This window comes from Polyodon spathula, chromosome 5 (genome assembly GCF_017654505.1).
Source record: "Polyodon spathula isolate WHYD16114869_AA chromosome 5, ASM1765450v1, whole genome shotgun sequence".
Taxonomy (NCBI): Eukaryota; Metazoa; Chordata; class Actinopteri; order Acipenseriformes; family Polyodontidae; genus Polyodon; species Polyodon spathula.
The window spans coordinates 37,883,675-37,907,859 of NC_054538.1; the positions used below are offsets into that span (position 1 = coordinate 37,883,675).

At 37.1% G+C, this 24,185-nt stretch overlaps 1 protein-coding gene across 2 annotated transcripts in view; it reads right to left on the minus strand.

Moving 5' to 3' along the window:
• Positions 1-24,185, minus strand: part of LOC121315930 (1-phosphatidylinositol 4,5-bisphosphate phosphodiesterase beta-1-like) — a 295,784-nt gene that overhangs the window by 14,406 nt on the left and 257,193 nt on the right. The window lies entirely within an intron of this gene.

The window sequence follows — 24,185 nt, forward strand, 5'->3', positions numbered from 1 at the left end:
AAGGAATATGCTTTAATTCCCACTGGAAAGTGCTGTACATTTCCCTAAAACCTGGCAAATGCTCAACCTCACTTTCAATTTTACATTTCCAATATACAGTATTATTATATTCAGGTAACCCTCTTGTGGTCCCAGCTCAATGGACCAATACTGTTACCAAGGTCACCTTCGTAGAGTTATAGTTTCATCCAGCTGACATTGATTCATGTTGCCAGATGGCTAAGGACAAAATGCGATTGCTCAACACAATTTGTGACCTACTTACAAGGCTAACAATCTGCTGCCTAGCTCCAAGTAAAGCATAAAGCCTTTGATTAAAAATGTAATTTTGCCTCTTCATCGGTGTGCATATGGCATGTGGAGAAAGCATGCCGAATGCAACTGTTCTTGAAGGGCTTAAGCTCTAAGACTTCTGACACTTCTGACAGGAGGAGGGGGGGGGTGGTGGTGGTGTGCCACTGAGGTATGACAAGCGAGACACCTCTTTATCACCTAATGGGACACAACATCTGAAGTAATTAAAAGTTAGATTGACACCGGAAACACAGCAGCCAACCAAGGCAAGCAGCATTTAATGGGATGGTTTGTTAACCCTGGAGAAGCAAATCATAGAAACAAATATACGTAAGAACTACAGAATATGGCGTTGGAAAATAAGTTAAATAAATAAGGCTCTAGGAAGCTCAGGACTATATTCAGGTCTGTTAAAGGAAGCTCTAATGGCTCCTGCCAGCACCATTCCTGACTGCTGCCAGAGCCATTGCACTTCACCTTTTGCGAGCACTACCTAACATGAACACTAAACAGTAGAATGCCTCTGGCTTTGAACTCGCTAATAAGTGACTAACAGCCTTTTAACACTATACAAGATAAAGCAGCATAGCTGTTAAGATCAAACACTGAGACTGGCTCAGACAGGACTGGTAATTATGATTTTTTGTTTACATTTTTTAAGCTTCCACAAGAGTTTCCTATACCAAAGTGCTTCTAACTTATTATGACAAACTATAGTTTCGCTTAATGTATTTTATAGTTATCAGATTATATAAGCGTTACCAAAACCTAGTTGCTACATGGCAACACATACAACATGCATTGTGTAAATATGAAAAGAGGGAGCGTCAATTGCGTCAACACTCCTCTGGGTTACAGTCTAAAGGTTACAGAAATAAAACAAACAGACAAAAAAAGCAATGTCATGTGAACCTGAAATTCTGAAAGTGTCTTTGACTTCAGTTTAGCTCAATCCCTTCCACAGGCACTCAACAGCTCATGAGACTATATTGCTCAAAATGTCTTTGATTGAAATGAGTTCATATGCGGACAGAGAAAATTATCTGACACAAACTTACAGTGATAGAGTCACATATAGTATGCAGATGCACAATTTATTAATTAGGCAGATGGGGAAATGGTTTATTTTAGGGAGTCACGTTATAACTGCCAATTAACCTTTTATTCAGATTATATACTATATATATATATATATATATATATATATATATATATATATATATATATATATTATTATATATCTATATTAGTTTTTTAGCCAAGGCACTTGCACTGAATATTAAGAGCAACATAGAGCAATATTAGCTAAGGGACAGAGGCTATCTCAAATTTGATATCACAACACTGGACACTAAATCTGGGTGCCCAGTTAGCTGTAGTTTGTACTTGGGCAAGGACCATCACGATTCTTTTCCATTGGAGTTCTGATAGAAAATGTGCATTAAAAAGAAAGTTAGATAAGTTATTCTTACTTGCTCTATCTAGCCCTGTCCCCACATGTTCCAATTTATTTTTTGCACTGTGGGTTAAAAAAAAGTCCACCTTTGAATAGTGAAAAATTGTTTTTTGAGTAATTCACTTATTTTTAGCCTACATATTTAGGTTACCTAAAAAGGTGCACAGTACACATTTGTATACTGTATATATCTTTCTTCCAAGATATTATGAATCCACAGGGTCAATGATATGTATAATTCAATGTGATGCAAGCCACCTTATTGAACATAAATTATGTGTCCTATTTAGAAACTTGAGCAGTGCGCCTTTTACTACAGCTTTGCACATGTTAAAACATACTTTTGACATTTTAGATGAATCAATATTCCATAACTTCAAACATTCATTCTGAGGTAAAACTATAACAGGGGATTTGATCAACAAATACCTGGATTTTGTTAGACCGAAGCACTGGAGAATCACCTTTGATTGCATCAAACACCTTTCTGTGGTTATGGTACAAGGTCCTGTAAAACGCTTGAACAAAACAATGGCTTCATATATTTCTTAGTTAAAAGGTTTGTAAGCCTGTAACACATCAGTATGTCCTGGATCATGGTAAAGTTTTCTGCAGTATGACTACGAATACTGTTGGTAAGTTGGGTTGCAAAGCACTTTCTTAACCTCTGTTAAGAAAGAAGAACAAGAATAAAAAGCTAAAATATGCAAAAGAACACAGAAATTTGACTATGGAACAATGGTCAAAGGTGCTTCGGGCTGTTAATGGATGGGCAACGACACCTGTGCCTTCTGCCAGTTCTGTAGTCAATTCAGCGCTAGTATTGCTCATCCTTGTTAGAGAGCTTTTTGGGTCTTCCAGTCCTGGTTTTGTCAATTACAGATGTTTCTCTGTACTTGATTATGTTTCGGATACCACACCTTGAAATTCAAGTGATGCAAGCTGTTTCACTCAACGTTTTTCCTTCTTTTAAGCAAGTCAAGGTTGTTAAAATAGTAGAAAACACCAGTGAAGGCTTTGAGTAAATTGTTGATGCTCATACTGCATCAGAGTAAAAAAATGCAACATGTCTAAGACTTTTGCACAGCACACACACATATATATGGCTCCCTTGAGAAAGATATGTACAACATATCGAAACGTTGGTGTGACGGAGAGCGAATGAATCCGAATCAAAAATTTCCCTCTCGACCAGTGAGGGCACTGTACAACAGGAGCTGCGGGCTTCCTACTGAATGGTTGGGCAGTTCATCCTGGGGACAGTCGGGAGCCGGCCATTCAGGAAGAGGGCGGCGTTACGGTACCTGGAGTCATCGCCCTAGTACGGTGAGCGAAGTTTCAGTCATGAATTGGAGGAGACGTGATTGAACTAGCTATCGGAGGGGGCGGGGCTTAGGGTACTTTAGGGGGACGTGACGCCGTAATCGGCTCCTTTGTTGTGGTTAATGGGAGGAGACAAGGACGGAATCTTGAATGAAGTGTGGGTTCATTGAGGAGTATTGTGTTTGTTTTACCAGACGGCTGATACGAAGCTGGAGCTGCAGCAAGAAGCCTGGACCTGAACGCGCACGAGCACCAGCACTCAGAGCACCGCACCTGCACCAGAGCACCCAGTTTGGAGACGTGTTTTTGTGTTTATTGTTTCAGGACTGCAACCCCTTTGTTTTGTAGCTGGTAATACCCATTGCTGGGTAGAACCAGCTTTATTATTTTGGGTCCAGTTTTCACTGGCAATACCCATTGCTGGGTAGAGCCAGCTTTATTATTTGAAACCCGGTTTAAAAAGGGCATTAAAAGAAACCTGACCGGTAGACTTCATATTTGTCCTTTGTTGGAGCACCTCAACTCACCTATACACTGGAGCACTACAAACCACTTTGCCACAGTTGGTCAGCTGGCTCTTTGAGCTAATATATATATATATATATATATATATATATATATATATATATATATATATATATATATATATATATATATATATATATATATACGTGTGTATATATATATATATATATATATATATATATATATATATATATATATATATATATATATATATATGTGTGTGTGTGTGTGTGTGTGTGTGTGTGTGTGTGTATATATATATATATATATATATATATATATATATATATATATGTGTGTGTGTGTGTGTGTGTGTGTGTGTATATATATATATATAGTTGTTGTTGTTGAGTTGTTTCTTAGTATAACAGAAGAAAGTTTAATTTAAGAAAATAAGGGATGGACATTTGCATTTGCACTTCTTTTAAAGATCAATTTTAAAGAAATTCAGTGCACTAGGTCAGACTCTGATGCCTAAAGGGTTTTGGCAAACATCAATTCAGCGAGTGTCTCTGTACTCTTGGATCAGTACTAAAAACAATGCATTATGATGATTTCCATCCATTTATAATAACAAGCTCTCTAATATTCATAGTCAATACAAACACTGTATTGTAGTGTAGGTACAGTAAATGAATGTTCTCTGATTGCCTCCAGAGGATCTGATTGTCATGGTTACTGCATACTGTTCCTATTGGCTGCAGTGCTTGATAATGCCAATTAGCTATGCAGTTGTTATCCAGCTATGAATTGCAACCAGTTTCTGTTGCTAAGAGCAGAATAGAGGGTTACTGTCTCTTGTGAGCTCTAGTTGTGTGCTCTTACTGGAACAATGGAAACAGACCTTTCAAGCAAAGGACAGTGACTTCTACAACTAGTATACAATTATATAATTTGTATTGAAAGAAGCAGGGTAAAATAAACCACACAAATGATTTCCATTTGCCAGTGCACACTATGCTGAGTGACATACAGGAAGCCGCAGGGAAAAAAAAAAAGATACTGTATAAATAACATAATGTTGTAATCTTTAGTCATAGTATTTGGTGTCATGAAACTTTCAAGAACAAATTATGCCAGTACAGCGTTTAGTTCTAACCATGTATTTAAAATCTGAGCAATTAATACTTTTTAATTAAATAAAAACAAATAAATGACAAACGAAAATAATATGTTCTAAACAGACTTGAATATGATCATGTTAAGCTGTGGATTATTCACATTTTCACAGCAGGCAATACATTTGCCAAGTAGTTCAAACCTAATATTGCTGTAACCTTTTTTTTCTAAACTGAAGCCTAATTTAGCTGCAAAGTTTTGTAAATCGTGAATTTGATTACTGAGCCTTTTCCCAAGCGTAGCAAAATACTTGAAACTTTTTAAATGAGATTTATTTTACAATCGAATGCTGCTCAGATTCTATTTGAAAAGATCAATACAGACAACTAAGGTTTAAATGAAAATGACTGAGACAGAGCTGGGTTGCCATGTCTGGTAAAATTCTGCTCTCATAAAATACCTTTTACTGTAAGTAAATTTTACTCTATTTACTCAATACAGCAAGTTTGGTGCCCAAGACCCTTGCTCGTCTTTGAAATAAAGCACCATGGAATCTACAAAGCAGATGGGATTTTGGACTCTTGTTATTCATAGGTTTGCACCTTCAGTAACACACTGAGTGGAGGTGCTGATACATAGTAATGTCTCTGGTTACCACCTGGCAGGATTTCAAACTGTGGCCCACAGGCAACTGTTTCTTATCTGTAGAGAGAGAAAGAGACACTTGCACCTTAAATTTGGAGCCTAGAATGTGTCGACTGCTGTCACTTGTAATCACATTGGTATTTTATACAGTAGTTCCTTTGTCAAAATATTCAAAGTGCACTGATTGTGTTTAATGGATCATAATGGGGCTGATAACTCCAGGTCTTTACGTCAAAGTGCAGAAGCATCCACTGTACAGCTAAGGCACAGTACTGATACATTTTTAGATATGTGTGAACTTTTTTTTTTTTTTTTTTTTTTTTTTTTAGCAATTTACTCTTTGTATATCAGACAATAAATGTAACCATCTGACCCTTTAAAACGAAGCGTTAAAAAATGGCATTAAAAAAAGACACATACATTTAAAAAGATATACATTTTCAGATTGATTTTCAGAACAACGAAGGTGACATAATGGATTTATATGCTTATATGTATTTTTTAAGTTTACATTTCAGTCTTTGGGCATTATTTAAGGATTCTTTTGCATCAAAATACTTTTTTTTTTTAAAGGTTTAAATACTGCGACAAATGACAAAAACATGCATGTTTGAACTTATCTATGTTGATAATTGCAACCACAGAAGGGGGTCATTGTAGCTTTTAAAATAATCTCTCCTCCCTCAATCGTTTTACTCTTGGAAAAAGGAACTACATTTAAAAAATATATATATTTTCAAATATAGGAAGAAGTAGGGATAACAAGGATAACATATACAAAATAGCATTGTTCTACAATGGCCTATCATAATATTCCAAGCTGTTTAAAGCTCAGGTAATACCCACAAGCTGCATTCATTTTGCTTCATTATGTACATAGTTTTGTGATTTTAAACTTCTATAGCTTAAATCACAAAAAACATGTGTCTAATGAAGCATAATCAATATAGTAACTTTGATTCTCTGAGACAGGTAAAACCACTTTGAGAATAACAAATGTGTTTACAATTTAGTCTTTAGTCTGCAAGCAAAATATTTACAACAAAGTGACGCATGTACCTGATGCAAACAATGCTAGGACAAAGGAAATGTTTACAGATAGCTTGAACATACAGAAGACACAAGGAAATCTTTGTGTTGAGTTGAAACCCTGTATTATGTATTACTCCGACCAGTGGCAATCTTATCATTGCATTGATAACCTGTGGTGCCAAAAATCATGCAGTGTCAAAATGTTTTCATACTTCTGCTTCCAGGATTCAGTGTGGTTAATTCACTGTAAGGCCACTTTGTCAGTAAATTGTACATTTACTGTACTATAATGTAGGGACCCTTCACCAATACACTGCCCACATCACATGGTGAAATAACAAAGCAGCACTGTACTTTGACAATTCTGCAGATTTTTTTTTATATATTGGTAGCATATTCACACAATTCAAAAAGGCACTTGGGGCCAAGCAGATCAGAGAAAAAAACAAATCATTTAACGTGGTAGTGCAAAAAACATTTCATTAACATCTATTTAGTGCCAGATTCTATTACAGGAGCAATGGGCCCTTAAAAAAATCTGATTTTTTATTTATTTATATACAGTTCTTAAAATAGTTCTGAGTTAAAGGCTCAGTAACACAGTAAACCGCTCATCATAAAACAACTGGGTTATCCATAATTTACCTCTACTCTAGGAGCCCCATCTAATGGAAAATATCTCCTTAGTCACCAATAAACACGTTTAGTGTGTTTAACAATTAACAACATTATTTTAAATGAATTTATTAGTTACTTATTGAGAAATGTCTCCCAAACACAGATTAGGGATTTGTTGTCTTCATAATTTCATAACTGTACTCTTTTCTGAGGTATACAAGTTTCATTTTCTACAGTAGTATTATAAAACAATAGCTAGTATCTCCGTTTTGCAAGAGAGGTCAATTTTCCCCCTCAATGTGCCTTAACGTAGGCCAGCAGCAAAAACAACGGAATTTAATTTCATTGGCTCACTTGATGGCCAGCTAAAGTTTCAATACCTGCATTATCAGTTCCTATCAGAAAGAAGAACAAAAAAAATGTGCTTAAATACAGTGTAGTAACAACAGATACTAAAAGAAATGTGATCACCCATAATTATACCTGAAGAAACCTATTAGATGCTTTTACAATGGTACAAATACTCTGGATAGATAGGACAAGAGGATGGATTCCAGTCACTTTTGTTCAGTGTAAACGGACCTATTCTGGAAAGATTGCAGAACTCTAACTCCAACTCATAGCATCTAATAAAGTAAGTGTAACGCATTTCTGTATTTTTTTTATATTAAGTATTGATAATATGTTTGATATATCAATTAACAGTGGTGGCTGTGTGTTTTTTTTGTTATGTAGTTTAGATTTTTCAATGTGTAGCGATGTGTATTTTTCAATTTTCGGAAATAATGTCTGAAGGACGCTTGTGCAACTTTACTGAAGAAGAAAGCAGGGTTTTAATATCTATCTGGAGCAAAGACAGGATCCAACGAGCACTAAATGGGCAGCGAAAAAATCAGTCACTACAGCAGGGTAGGTGTAAACGCACCATTCCAGTACAGACTGTCCCAGAATCTTATCGGAAAGATTCCGGAATGGTAGTGTAAATGCACCTATTAACTTATAAGAGCTGTATTTTTATTACATAACAGGGTTTTAATGTTCTAACCTGGTCTGCATAGCCAATGTACAGTATAATTCTATTGAGAAGCTCTAATGTTAACATATTAGAGAGACCCCTGTAGTCTGTCTGGGTGCCTGCAGGCTTGCCTGTGAGCTCTGAGGTGGCTGAATGGCGAGTCTGCAGTGTGATAAAAAGCGGTCGGCTGACGGCACACGCTTCAGAGAACAACGTGTGTTCATCTTCGCCGCTCCCGAGTCAGCACTTGGGTGGTAGCGGTGAGCTCAGCCTAAAAATAACTGGATATGCCAAATTGGGAGAAAATAATAGAAAATAATTGGCGATTACTAAATAATAATTTTTTAAATGTTATCATTAACAGTACGAATAATGATACTGTTTTTATTTGGGCCAAATTTCTGGAATTTAGTTGGTATGTCAGTCACATAATGTATATGACTCCAACTATGCCCCTATGGCATGGAATAGTGTGAACAAGAGTAACCTGGATATGATCGTGCACCAGATAAATAACCCAAATGTATCAGCCAAACAAAGATTAATTACTAAGATTACATTTATTTTAATGAGTCGGTTCCAAGAGTTATCGAAGTGTAAATGTTTCTGATCCCAGATTGCATGTATGATGTCTTTTAGAATGATGTTGTTTTAGGGACGTGAAATTACTTCTGCATGTTTCTGGTTATCTTGCCAGGACACTCTTGTAAAAGAGGCTTCTGTCTCAATGTTTTTTTTTTTTTTTCTGGCTACAGAATAAATAAATAAATAAATAAATAAGAAAAGCATGCAATATTATATTAAAACATCTCAAATATTATTAACATTGCTCTTCTTTCCTTCTGCTTACTACTACGACTACAACTAATAATCACATATGAGAAACCAGCCAATCACTCATTGTGTACAACTGCACAGATAAGGCCAAACTTTTTGCATCATCCTATAGAATTAACTAAGGCGGTGTTTACATGCACAAGTCATGACAGTTTTCCTCACAATGTGTTTGCCGTACTTTTCAGGAAATGCGTTGCTATGCAGTTCTGATTTAGGAAAAAGAAAATCGCCTGTACCAATGCAGATTACTCAATTCATAGTCATTTACGGGAGGGGATATTTAAATGTATGTGTCTGCTTACTAAGTAGGAAAAGAACGACTGAATATTGTGAGGAGATGTTCATGCGTTGCCATGAAGATAAAAAACATTTAACAAGAGAAATGAATTCACCTGTTGTAGCACGCATTCTGAATTATGCCGCACATTAGCTACTTATTTGTCTGGTTACCTTTCCAACACACACACACACACACATATTTCTATACTTGTGATGTCTGCCCCCTGATTCTCATTATACTTCAACTTACTTAAAAAAAAGCTCCACGTAGCATGAAAGTTCATAACGAAGTATTTTTGCATTTTTAACCTACAGAAACACAGGGAGAACTTGCAAAATCCACACAGACAGACCCGTGAGGCCGAAATTGAATGCAGGACCCTGAAGCTGTGAGGCAGCAGCTTGAACCACCACACCACTGTGCTGCCCAGAAAATAAACCCTTTTATGTTTAATTAATTTAAATACGGCATTTCGGCTGCAGATGTTTGATATGATGTGCCTGAATAAAACATTTGAGTTGTATCCAATAGTTTGTCTTTCATTTTAATATTGATGATGTTTAAAATGTACCATGATAATGACTGCCGTCGGCGGTTGTTGGTATGAGTATAACCGCGACGGTTCTAGTGTCGAAGTAGTCCATAAATGTACATTGTGTGCGTGTATGTTTGTTTTCTACGGCCTTTCTGCTGGACATTACGTGAGATTAAGTCAGAAGGAATCTTGACTACTAAAACCTTGTGAGCCACAAGCATGATTCCTGCTCCAGTTTACATAGGTTTTTACAACTACTTTTATTGTTAGAAATCGATTGGCCCTTCCTTTCAAGTCGCGCTGCCAAAAGGATGTCCTTTTGCTGTTTCACGATCTATTCTCTTGACAACGTCACATAGTCAACACTGTAGAGTCAATTTTTATGTGCATGCAAACCAAGCCTAATTTTGCTTCATAAAGTCGAAAGTAATCGGCTGAAAAATGTTACGTTAACATAATGAATTATATACCGCTTTGTAGTTTTCCATATACTTAACGAAAAAAGGACATTTCAAAATCTAACATGAAATACTGTACTACTATTATGGCTTCCAGTAGATTTCTGCAATATCATTTTGTAGTTTCTATAATTACATGATGTTAAACAAAATATCTAAATTATGTTCATATAGTTTAAAAATAATAATCCTAAAGTTCTAGGTGATGCAAAAACTTTTGGCCATAGCAGTAGTTTAATCAATACTAAGTTAGTACAGTATGTCATGTTTAGAGTGCCTCTAATGATAAGAAACATAATTATGCACAGTTTGAGCAGTCAGGACCACTCAGTTTCAATTTGCAGTCCTCTCGCCCAACTGCACAACATGACATCTCTTGTACAATAAAAGACACCCACGCATAAAGTTTGAGTTTGTTTCCATTAAACTAAGTACATTCACTAATGCGTCTGAATCCATTAACGAAGGATTACCACGTTGATTGATCTTTTGTGACATGTTTCACTAGCTTCTCATACTATGATGCCTGCTGCCAGTTGACAGGATATGGTGGGGTGATTGTGATGGTGCACTAGATGATGCAATCAAAAAATCACACAGAAGTCCCCTGCTGATGCACATTTTCTGAGTCACAAGCTTTCAAATGGATGTGCCATGTCCTTGTCTGTATTTAGTGACAAACCTGTTGGGAGCCTTAAGTCCATGCTGATTGTTGGCAGTTAAAATTAGATTTTGCATTTGGGATTGTAATGAAAAAGAACTTCAATAATCCCCCCATCTGCGGTGAAGGAGCTTGACGCCCGGACTGATGTCTGGCTAGAATATATAGATTATATATATATATATATATATATTATATATATATATTATATAATATTATATTGTGTTTATACATTACATCAATATTTTAGTAAAAAATGTACTGTAGTTATAAATAACTCATGATTTATATAAACAGGAAAAAAATAAAATTACATTTTAATTCAAGTATGATTTCATGTTGCAGTTTCATACCCTTGTACACCAATCACATGTACAGTTACTCAGTGTAAGGCGTGAAAGTATGAAATGCTGATTAAAATGTCCCTTATCTGACAAATATGGGATTCAATATGTCATATTAAAGCTGTCTTCAACACCTAGTTAATTATCAGATTTTCAGTTAAAAGAAATGTGTTGCTTTCTATTGAGTTTTATGAGGAACAAGGATGTTTCAGAATCATCAGCTCTTAAAATAAAATCAAAAACCACAGTATTTATGAGACTGCTCATTAATACTATTTAAATAGGAGTCTTGCCAAGGAATTTATTGGAATACCTTGTTGTCTTTCTGAATAGGAGAATCCCCCCATTAATCAATAAGGTAATCATCAGCCCTTTAAAAGCCCTGTTTGAGTACACCCTCTTGTGGTTGTTTTTGTTTGCCCCCCTCCTCCCCTGCCTCCACTTGCAGTCGCCTTGTTTTAGGGGTTAAATTCTTGTTTTAGGTATCACAAATTCTGCAGGAATAAGGACGGCTAACTAGCTCCTATCGACGTTTTCATGTTGCGTATCTGCATTTCTCTCTGTAAATCAATAAATGGTCATTCAGCATCAATTGTGGAATCTGTGCATAAAAAGGTTAGAAATGGATACCACTTTATAATTGCACAGGTAGATGTGCAACTACGGTGTAGTTAATGTAAAAATAAAGGTTCTTCTTTAAGAAAGGTTCTTCGTAGCAAAATGAGTACAATTAAAGACAAACACATTCACTAAACAAATATATCACTTATATTATTAGAAGTTATTCTTATAATACTTGTTGTAATGTACAGTGATACTTCAGCACAGATATGGTTCAGGTTTTGTCCTCTCAAAAATGATTCCAATTGCATGCCCTTTTCTCTTACCCCCAGCTAATGGCCTCGGTGTGTAAGACACTCTTGTATAATCCAATGGATATTTGTTTTCCAGACACACTTCTCCATCAGTGGGTAAGGGCAGGAAATGGAAATGTATTTCCAGTAACATCTATGTATGTTCCCATAGCTAAACACCATTAGTTTTCTTTCCCCTTTGGCAATCAAAAATGCCTGTCTAAAATATATGAAAGTTACAACAGTGATAATGTAATAAAATATTGTAATGCATTCAAAAAAAGCCAAATAAGAAAACAAAAACTGATGTTAGAACAGCAAGGTAACCCCTTGTTATTTCACTATCTGACTATTTAGAACAGTGAATTTCTGTAGTATGTGCATAGTACATTTACAATTTACAGTCAACATGGACTAACAGTTAATTAGCCAAGTCCTTGAATTATCAAACCACAAGATAACGAGGGAGTAGTGTATAATGTAAGTAACCTTGGAAACTTTTGTCTCTTTGAATAGGGGAATTCATCTATTAATCAATAATGTAATCATCAGCCCTACAAAAGCCTTGTTTGTCTATGCCCTCTTGTTGTTTTTTATTGTTATCTCGCATAATGGTGACTCCTCCAATTGTTAAAATTAGCGTTCCCAATGCCGAGAATGCTTTTTCTCCAGCTCCAAGACCCATATAGCAGAAAAGTCCAATGCTGCCTTCCCATCAAGATTCCAACAAAGGATACAAATCAATTCCTTGTATTCTGAACACACTGTTCAAAAGGAAAGTATCCTACAATGCTGGCACTTCCCGTAAGGATCTGACTGCTTTACTGCTTCAATCCGACCATTCCACGTCCAAAGCTATTCATCCAACTGCTTCATCACTGTTGCAAATTTCAGAAGATCATGTTCCTTTAGTTCAGTGCCCTCAATCAAGTTCGGATTCTCCTGCATCATTCCCAAATAGTCCAATTCATACTGACTCCCCTGGCGACATTTCCAACGCAGCCATTTTTCAACCTCTCCAATCACTACAATCCACTATTTCTGGTTTAGATAAGTGTCTTTCTATTATTGAGACCTGCCATAAATCATCTCAGCCCACTCCCAGTTTTGGCTCTGGTAGTGCTTTCCAGTTTACAGCAATTCCGTTTTCAAGTACTAAGCCTGGTCCCAGAAATTCTACCAGTGTCCCTACCTCCTTTAAACTTTCCACGGCATTCTGCAGCAGCGACTCTCAATCAGCAGCTTCTCTGTTGCCCCTTCTGTCCCTAGTTTCCAGTAAACTTTGTGTGCAAATCCAGGAAGCTAAGGATGTTAATCTCTTGTTTCTGTTGCTCTCTTTCCTAGAAGTTTATGATAATAGAGTTTTGGATTGTGGCAAAGTTTCTGTCGTACTGAAATATAAATACCCATGCCTGTTTAAAATGTTAACTTTAATGGAATTTGTTACTGCTTTCAGTCTCTACAGGGACATTCTCTGTGACGTATGTTCAATGTGCCATCAGGAACTAGGTGTCCATCTCAGTGTAGTTACTGATTTATCCACGAGATATGTGGGTACAGCTTTTTATGACTACCATAAGTCATTTTCACCAGTCTAAAAACATTCTCCTGCCAGATTTGTGGCTCTGATCACCATAAATCCCCTTTATGCGATTTAGCAGTGCAGTCGTATCAAACTCACTATTTTTATCCTCACCTTGCACCTTCTGCAGATATTGCTATTTCTCGTTATCTGCGGCTGTCTTCTCAGCCATCCCAAATACCATCTAAACCTACACTCATGATTCGCCTCCTCATTCAAATGACAAATGGTCAAAACAGGTATTTTTTGCAGCTGGAAAACCCACAACCATTTTAATATGAATGTCTGCACTTGTGCCTCTTGCTTTTTCCTTAACATTTGTAGTTTTTGTTGTGATGGTCACAGTAAAAGTGTTTGCCCGAGACATGCTAGCCCCAATTCAGAAAAAAATGACTAAGCCTGGCATAAACCGTAGTGCCCATAGTACTGGCTGCGTCATTATTTGACCAGGCGGACCAGGTTTTTATAAGCTATCTAATTGCAGGTCCAAAGTTGGATTTACCACGGATGTCGTAAATCCTCCCTCTGTTCCCCATATTTGCCATAATCTCAAATCAGCCTTAACCCTTTGCAGTCCAATGTCGGACCAGGTCCAACATCATCAAAAAGATGTAAAGCACAGGTCTAATCATTTTTTCTCCGGAAAAAGTAGAGAAAACCTTTCAATGGCCAAATGATACTGATAGGAGCCGAATGAAACCAAAAAAAAAAAAGAAATAATTGGGCCGTATCTCATAGCCCCATCAACTACAGAGATAACATGGACATAACAAAGGAGGTAGCTGCTTCTGGGTCCAGAGCTCTTAGAATATCACAGATATTTGCAGAGCTTTTTTGAAAAGATGTTATAGTAATAAAATAATGACTTGGATCGCATTATTGAGGAGTTTGGTGATAAAACAAGTGATCAGGAGAGGATTTATCAGTATGCACGTCTATAAAGCGGTATATGAAAAATACAGCGAACAAGGAGGCTATAGAAAGATACTGAGTGTCCTTTTGCAATTCAATGCCTTTTAAACCTGTTATACTCTGAAAAAAAAAATTAAACAGTATATATAAAATAAACAGTGCGTGTGAAAATAAATTGGACCTGATGCACCTGACAAGCATTGAATAGATGGACTGCAAAGAGTTAAACGATCCAGAAACTGTCAACCTTCCGGTCAAAAAAGAAATAACTAAAGGTTTTATCATCAGCCTGTTTTCCAAACCCCATTTTCCGCTCTACCACATCAGTCCACTAGGTGTTGCAAAGTATTCTGGTAAGAAAAGTTATCATTGACTTATCTTCCCCTCATTCTGGTTCTATTTCTAGTATAAATTACTTAATTCCCCCGATCAGTTTTCCTTCATTATTATAGAATAGATGATGCAATTTGTTTCATTAAACTTGCAGGTCAAGGGGCATACCAGATGCTTTTAACCTCCCAGCTGCCCATTTATTTTGGCAATTTCCACGTTAAAATGCTCTTTTTTTTTTTTAGCAGATTTTTTTTATTTTTAGCCCTCAAATAAGCAATCTGGACAGTTTTCAAAACAATTTTTGCTATATTTTTTTAAATACACACTTTTTATTGTGATTATGACAAACTGAAATACAGTATTTCAATAATACTTAAATAATAACATAACAAAAATGTGTTTATAATTGTAGTATTATAATATAGATCACAACATAACATCATTTTTCCCCCCAATGGCAGCATTACATAAGTATAAATAATATTCTTTTTACAATGGCAGCATTAGAATAACATTATAATACTTGTGCAGGTATATCACTTTTAATAAATTATTCTTTGTGTGACAGATTTCAAAGCAGACACACTTCAAACCCTCATCAATGCTATGGTCTTTATTCAGCACATATACATGAGAAAACTTGCATCTCAAATTTTCAATAACGTCATATACAGTATCTTCCCCAGTTTCAGACATGGGTGTATAGCGCTGTCATATGCATTATTATCTAAGTGTAGGTACAATAAATAAATAGGTTGCTTTGACCAGTACCAAACCTGACAAGGTTTACAACCTGTAACATCAAAAAATAAATAAAGAAATCTCCTAGTTTTATTCTTTGAAGATACACAGGCATCAATTTTTCACTCTCAGCTGTGTGTATACAGATGACCCGGTCAGTCAAGCACATTTCTTAGGGACTGCTGCCATCTGCTGGTAAAAAATAAAACTGCATACACTTTTACAATACAGTTTTCTTATTTTTTCATTGAAGCACGTTAAGACGTCTTAAACTTTGCAGATGCACTTTTGGAAAGTGCACCCTTCCAGTACAATTACATGTACAGAACATTTACTTAAACTTTGTTTTGTTTTTCAGGACCCTCCCAACTGCAGGCCTATGGACCCTACACAACAGGTAAGTGAAAAGTTTTTTTTTTCTCTCTCGTTAGACACAGATAATACAGTATATAAACAATTAAAGGAAAGTCTTTGCAGTTCACTGCAGGATCCACAATGTGAGGGCCTTACCTTCACATATCCCCTTCCTTAAGCTTTCAACAAAGGGTTTAGAAAATTCTGGGCTCTGTAACACAGGTTCACTACACAGAGCTTTCTCTAGATCTTGGCCTCATAGGCCTCAGTCCAATTCACTTTGTTTGGTTCATTCTTCCGGGTCAGATCAGTGAGGATAGCTGCTCTAGTGGAGAAGTCAGGGATGAACCTGGGTTACTATCCTATTAAGCCAAGAAAGGATCTCACTTCCTTCTTGGTCTTGGGTGGACCACAGTTCTGAATCACCTCTACCTTTGCCACTTGTGGTTTGTTGACCCCATTACCCAGATGGTATCCATGATACCTGACTTCCCTCTGGGCAATGTCACACTTTGCACAATTGATGGTAAGTCCAGCTTTTCTGATGCTCTTAAACACGGCTCTTAAGTGTGTCAAGTGACCTTCCCAGGATGTACTGTAAACCACCACATCGCTGCTGCAAAGTCTTGCATGACTTGAAGAACTCGATCCATGAGCCTTTGAAAAGTTGGTGGGGCCCCATGGAGCCCAAACGGCATAACCATAAATTGATAGTTCCCAAAAGGAGTACGAAAGGCTGTATATTCTCGTGAATCCGCTGCTAAGGGAACCTGCTAATATCCCTTGCACAAGTCCAAAGTGGTAATGAACTTAGTTCTCCCAAGCTTCTCAATCACTTTGTCAACTTGTGGCATAGGATAGGGGTCAAATTAGACATTGCATTCCCTTTCCGAAAATCGATGTTGATCTGCTGTTACATGGCTCAGGTCTGGGCCATGTGACTGATTATCTGTAGGAACGTATTGCTCAGTCCGGTCTTCTTCTACAGCTCTAATAAAGAGCATTTTAATGAATAGATATGCTTTGAATAGGTTAACATGGTAAAGCTGCCTGGTCTTTCAGTGGTCTGGCATTGCAATCTCGTAGGTCAGTGGGCCCATCTTCTGCAAGACCTTATATGGACCTTGCCATTATAAGATAGGATACGATATATCCAACGGCCCTCGCACCTGTCTGCCATACAAGGGTGCAAAAGGTGAAAACCCAGTCGACGGTTGATGGACTTCCCTATAGGCGAAGAAAAGGTATGGTATCCACTGATGCCAATCTCTTCCTGTCTTTCACGAATTTCTCCAGCATCGCCTTCAGGGTTCGATTAAAACGCTCAACCAGGCGTTCTTTCTGAGGGTGGTAAGGTGCGGCTCTAATACTTTTAATACCCATCAGCCTGTAAACCTGGTGTAACAGTTTCAATCTCAAATTTGTGGCTTGATGCGTAAGAATTTCTCTTGGAATCCCTTCTCTTGAAAACAACTGCATCAATACACTAGCTATCTGCCTGGCCTTGACATTCCTCAAAGGAAACACCTCAGGATAATGAGTTGCATAATCACATATGACCAGTATATATTTATGCCCTGATCTACTCCTCATCAAGGGGCCAACCACATCTCATTGCTATGTGTTCAAATGGTATACTGGTTATAGGAAGCGGTGAGAGATGGGCCTTAGTTACTTTTCTCCCTGCACATGACATCTGACACTTAGGACACGACTTAATAAAATCTGTACATAAGCCTGGCCAATAAAAGCGACTTCCAATACGGGCAAGTGTTTTTTGCTTTCCAAAATGACCTGCCCATGGGATCGTATGCCCCAATGTCAAAATCTTCCCTCTCTGTGCTTTGAGAATGACCGATTGTTCTCCTTCTTTTCTCTGGTGGTACAGTCGGCTTTTAATTAAAACAAACCAAGCATTGTTTAAATTATGGCCTCCTTGCTCCCCCTCAATACTAGACAATCTAGTATAAAGAGAAATCAGCTCTCTGTAACTGTTTTAGGTTGGCTGGAGTTGTTCCTCTGAACTTTTCTTGGCATCTGATTCCTTGACTTTTAGGTATTATTTAAAATGTTTCAATCTCTGAATCAAAACATGGCAATTCACCCAGAGACTCAAACTACTTCCTACTCTGTGCTCTAGTAGTTACTACAGTACAAAGTTTAGCTACTCCCAGCAATTCCCCAAGTATAGGTATATTTTGGCACAGAATTACACTGTATGGCAATTCATCAACTACACCCACAGTCACTAAAAATGTCTGATCCTGAATAACCACGTACACATCGGCTGTCTGATACATTTTCTCTTCACCATGCACACAGAGGATCTTAATGCTGGCTCCCTCATTAAAACTGTCAAGTTTGATGGTTTTGGTTTTCTCAATGGGTATTCTGGACTATAGTGACCTGCCTGACCACAGTGATGACAGATTACTTGTCCCTTAGCATATCTGACAGGCTGATTGGGTGGAAACAGACTTTTAACAAATTGACCACAACCTTTCTCCAACCCTGCAGACTTACCTGGTGTTGGCGTTATGGATCACCTTGTGTAACGGTAGGCCTTCATTCCTCTCTGAGCCGAGATGTCGACATCAGCTAGACGGGTGGCCTCCGTGGCAGTCGATGGATCATGCTCTTTAATCCATGTGCCAACCTCATCATTTTCAGGAACTGCTTTAGGATGCTAGTCTCACCGATCTGTTGCACTGTGTTATTGTCTGGTTTTTCCATTTCTCGTATATTTCTTTAAGCCGCACATAGTTCTTTTGGGGTCTCCCCCGCCTTGACCTCCAAAGCTCTGAACTGTTGCCGGTAGGTCTCCTTATTTATTTATTTTTTTTTTTAGTATAGCAGTCTTCACTTTCCCACAGTCAATTGTCTCATCTGGATGCACAGCCACAAAGGTACTTCTGGCTTTTCCTGTTAGAAGAGGAACCAGCCTCACAACCCAGTTAGTCCTCTCCCACACGGAAGCTACAGTCATACTCTTAAAGGTGGTTAGGAAGCGCTCTATGTCACTGGAGTCTTCTAATTTCAGCAGTTTTGGCTCTCTCCAGCCTCTCAACCAACCTTTTTTACATCAACAGAAGTGTTCTCTGCTCCCCTGCCATCACTGCTGCTATCAGGGTATCCTGCTTGAAGACTTTGATGTACTTCTCCTTGAAGCGGTGTAAACTGGCCTTGTAAATGTTTACATTGTTCATCTTGTTTGGCACTTTCTCTATACATTATTCTCTGGCTGTCTGGACGTCAAGATAGCTTCTGAACATAGAAGCTAGTTCAGTCACCACTAGATCACTGCCACTACTGGTTGCACTGCAGCTTGGGAAGTTGCAATCCCACTTGCCATAGCTCCTTCGTCAGACTCTTCTGGTTTCTCCCTTCTCCATTTTGCAGGCATGTTGCAGACTTCTTTCCACTGCTTTTCAACTTCTCTTCTGCTCTGATGGAATTAAGACTGCCTCCCTCTGGCCACTGATGCATTCCACCCCTGCCATCAAATATTGGAAAGTGCACCCTTCCAGTGCAACTACATGTACAGAACATTTACTTAAACTTTGTTTTGTTTTGTTTTTCAGGACCTTCCCTACTACCATACACAACAGGTAAATGAAAAGTTTTTTTTTTCTCTCTTGTTAGACACAGATAATACAGTATATAAACAATTAAAGGAAAGTCTTTGCAGTTCACTGCAGGATCCACAATGTGAGGGCCTAACCTTCACTTGCACATATAAACGCCTGCACCTCACGGGAGAGACAAATTTGGACTTGCATGAGCTCCACGTAGAAATCGCAGGATAAGCAGCTGGGTGGTTAAGTTAAGGTCATGCCCATTCACCCCTCTTAGCGGCACCTTTTTGGAGTTCAATGGAAATATTTTTTTTTTTATTTTGCAGTACTTACTTTTGAATGTAGGAGCAGCTCTCACATTTTCAGTTCTCTCTCTCTGAAGCTTTATGCTGGATTCTTGTAAATAAATGCCGGTTGCCATTCGTGGTCCATCTTCTAGATCACCTAGAAGATCTACAACTTTTTAAATGCCCCCCCCCCCCCCCCCCCACAATATTAAAATGTTTGACCTTAACTTAATATTTTAACAGGCGTTTTTTTTCCCCCAGTTTCATCTAAATCGCATATTTTTTCCTTATTCACAAAAAGTCCAGATTTAGCTTTTGCCGCGCAATAGTCCAGAATTTTAAGTACGCGTGTAAATTTTTTGTTAAAATATATATATATATATATATATATATATATATATATATATAATAAACATATATATATGAACACTTAAGCTGACCATGTTAATCGCACTACACAACATTTAGCTGACATGTTAAATCTGGGTTTCTAACAAATAAATCTGTAAATTTAATTATTTTGTTTACACTTGGCAAATCAACATTTAACTAACATTTCTAACAAATAAATCAGTAAAAAAATACATGTACCTTAAATTTTTTTTTTTACATGTACCTTTTTTTTGTTTGTTTAAACTTTTACCTGACAGATAAATCTGAAAAACATTATCGTTCAGCAATTAAATCTTGGGTTTTCACAAATTAAAGTATGCACACCGGGAGTGAAGTGAACGACACGAATACAGCACGAGTACAAAAAAAATGATGTAGCTAGCCATGAAAAGAAAAGGTTGTCTCCCTTTGCTCCTTTTGTGGAGACAAAATAAAATAAATAAAACACAAAAGAGCATGGGTACACCAGACACTAAAAAAGGAAACAGTTTGTGGAATACCACCAGCTTGTAAAGAGCTAATGTGATTATTATTATTGGTCAAAATTATTAAAACAAAGAAGCTTCATTTTACAGAAACACAAAACCAGTGTGTGGTGCTCCCCATCACTGACTAAAATTAAGGTGAAATAAAGAGAGCTTGACATACCAATTTCCAATTGTTCTGCTATTTCTTGACATGAGACACCTTTCTTTTTATTGTCTTTATAACCACAGAAACTGACATCATAAAGAACATTTTATTTTTCAACTTTAATAATTAAATTCTCATTGATGTCGATTTTTTTTATTTCTGTGGTAATCTCTGCGTGAGCGAGACACTGACAGTCTGACAGCCACTACCTTTGACCTTATTTCTGTTTGGTCCATTGCGATGCAAAAGTGTGTAGCAAAATACAAATAAAACAAATGTATTTCTGTATTTACTTGCTTCATTGGCGCTGCTCGCTTCGCTTGCATGGTCCACTGCTCCATTTAAATCAATAGTTTTAATTATTTTTGATTTGCTAGCTCGTGCCCGGTGTGCATAGCTCTAACATGCAAGCACATGCCCATTGACTCATTTGATTTGCATTGTATGTTGAAGAGCTGCACTTACACTCTGACTTTTAAGAATGTGTTTGTTAACACTTATCTATTTAGCTAAAGATGGACTTTTTTTGTTAAATCTAGGAAAAAATGCTTGTTAAAACATTAATGTTTTTTTTTTTTACACTTGTCGCCACTGTTCACTGCAGTTTCACTAACACACTCGTCACTTAAAACATAATTTCTCTGTTTCTGCAACTACTAAAGTAATGGTCAACAACTCATTTGAAAGGTAAGAACTTGGCCTAATTAGCTGTCATTTATGTATTTATTTAAAATGTTATATCCTTTAAAACAATTATTTATTTATTTATTATTTATTATTTATTTATTTATTTTACAGAATTGCCCCTTTAGTCATAGTCTCGCCCCCTCAGAGGGGTGCGCTCCCCAGTTTGCGCACCATTGTTCTAGATGATTTCCTTTTAGTGGACTTTAGTAATCAGCCCCCAGTTCATTCTATAACTATTTGAAAATCTGTTTTTCATGAACTTGGGGTCCCCCTATCAAAAGAAAACACTCTACGTCCCTCTAAACATCTCGAATTCCTGGGAATCAAACTGTATTCAGTTAAAATGGAGGGATGCCTCCCTCAAGAAAAAACTTTGTTGTATCAGAGACAGTCTTGGTTCCAGCTATTTAAAAAAAAAACGTGTACTAAACGCGAACCCTCATTACACTTTCATCTCAATTTTGCTATCAGGATTATATCTCAAGGTCGATCACGTATTTATTACCTTTTAAATTTAGTATCTTCTATTCCTGAACTGCATCACCACATAAATGTCAACGCAGAATGCCGCGCTGATATCAAACTATGGATAGGCATTTTATTCTTCTATGATCACTCTTTTACATCTGCTGCCACTCTCAGCCTGCATACCAATACTGAGGTTTCAGGAGCTTTTTAGAACTAAATGTTTCTTTGGAAACTGACCTTCCAAAATGTTCTCCTTACTCTCCCTACTATTATGAGGCTTATGCGAAAACACAGTTGGGTTTCAGTGCTTGGTAACTTCAGAATCAAAGCTTCCCACATACCAGGTTTAAAGAATGCCATTGCTGACTCAGTCTCATTTTAGTTTTCAGAAATTCCATTCGCTGTTTCCAGAAGGGGACCCCCTGCCTGTTCCAATTCTGTGACACAGATTTCTGATCCCACATTCAATTAATGGCTAACTCATTTTTTCCAAAGCACCAAAGTATCATACGGTTTAGGATGGCCAGTTGTTTATTAGATTCTGTGCTCAGTCTCATTTCAACTTTGTCACCTACAGAAAATGCTATAATAGAATTCATCACTTTTTGTTTTAGCCAACGCAAACTGTCTCTCTCCACAATACGCCATTACTTATCAGGACTACAATACCACTTTAATTTACTCGCAGTTAACTTTCCTCCATTAAATTTCCTACCCCGGATACAAATATTACTGTGGTGCATTAAAAAATCTGCTCCCTAAAGTTTCCTCCTACCCATTTCTCGAGTAGGGGGGTTTTCCTTACCCAAGTGCAAGGCGATTTTATTTTGTGAGGTGGTTGAGGCCGAGGTGGCATTGTCCTTTTTGGGGGGCAGGTAGCCCGATGCCACTTGTCCTACCCGCCAGCATTAGTTTGTTAGTTTAAATCTTTTTTTTTTTTTTTTTTTAAGATCTCACATATTCCGCAGGCATAGGGTCAGCTAACATGCTCCTATGGACAAAGCCATGGGTCAAAAGTTATCATATTGCATATCTGCATGAGAATGTTTCCTTTAAATCAATAAATTGTCATTCTACATCAGTTGTGCATTCTCCTTTCTGAAATAATGTGTATGGTTCTTTGTAAACAGCTGAGTAAGTAGAAAGAACCTTGATTGCAAAATATATCAAGCAAAATATAAATATCAGATTTATAGTTTGCACACCATCCAAGAACACCAACCTTGACAGGCTTTTATATTTATATAAGCCGGCCTCCACTGAGGGTTCAGTGATTTGCATCTCACGTGACATGCCCCACTTACAGGTCCAGTGGATTGCCCATATGATAGTATTCACAAAGTACTTTTTTTTTAATAAATACATGCTCCTGAAACTTTAAAGAATGGTTTCTCATAACTGTCATTGTAAATAGGCATGCTAGGCATGAGACCATCCTTTCATTTATCTCAGAAAACTGAGACATAACATTAAAACACCACTAAAACCAGATTACCAGCAATGACAACACAATGGAATCTGAAAAAATATTGCACAGTGATCCTGGTAAAGTAGCAATGGTACTGCTATAGTGGCATATGAATGCAATAGATCACAAATGTATATTGGATTATACCATTACAATGTATCTGTCAAAATACAAAAATGCTACCAATGAACAAGTACCATTTTACATAGCTGCCTTCATATGCGTGATAGTATACATCATAATATAGTGAGGAAACATTATTATTAAAAAGCAAGTATCTACTTTTTAATTATTGTGAATTTTCTCATCACAAAACAAATGTAAATGGAAAGCATTTGCATTTGGGTACCTAGTTACATGAGGCTCCAATGAAAACTGTAGAAAGCATTACCCAATCCAGCCAGGGTTAGCTAAAAGGTATACTGCAACATTCAGATACCCCCAATATGGCAGAAAAATCTCTCTCCTACGTCAAATACCTTGACTCTAAACAAACAACCTTTGCATCACCCCACTAGGAAAACAAAGTAGGTATTGAAGGAAGAATGATATTTTTTTTAACATGAAAAAAAACATAAAAAAGAATAAAATGCAGATTTATTGGGTTCTTCGTAATTTTGTTTTCAAGAATTTAACCATATAGTGCCTGCTGTTTACTACGTACAAATTTACAGCAGATATAGTCTTGACTCACATTTAGCAGAATTAAATATTATGGCTCCCTCTAGTGAATTTGCAAGGAATTGTTTGAGTTTCTGGTTTTTGTTATTTTAATATTCATTATTGACTGACCAATAACATTAATAACTGTTGAAT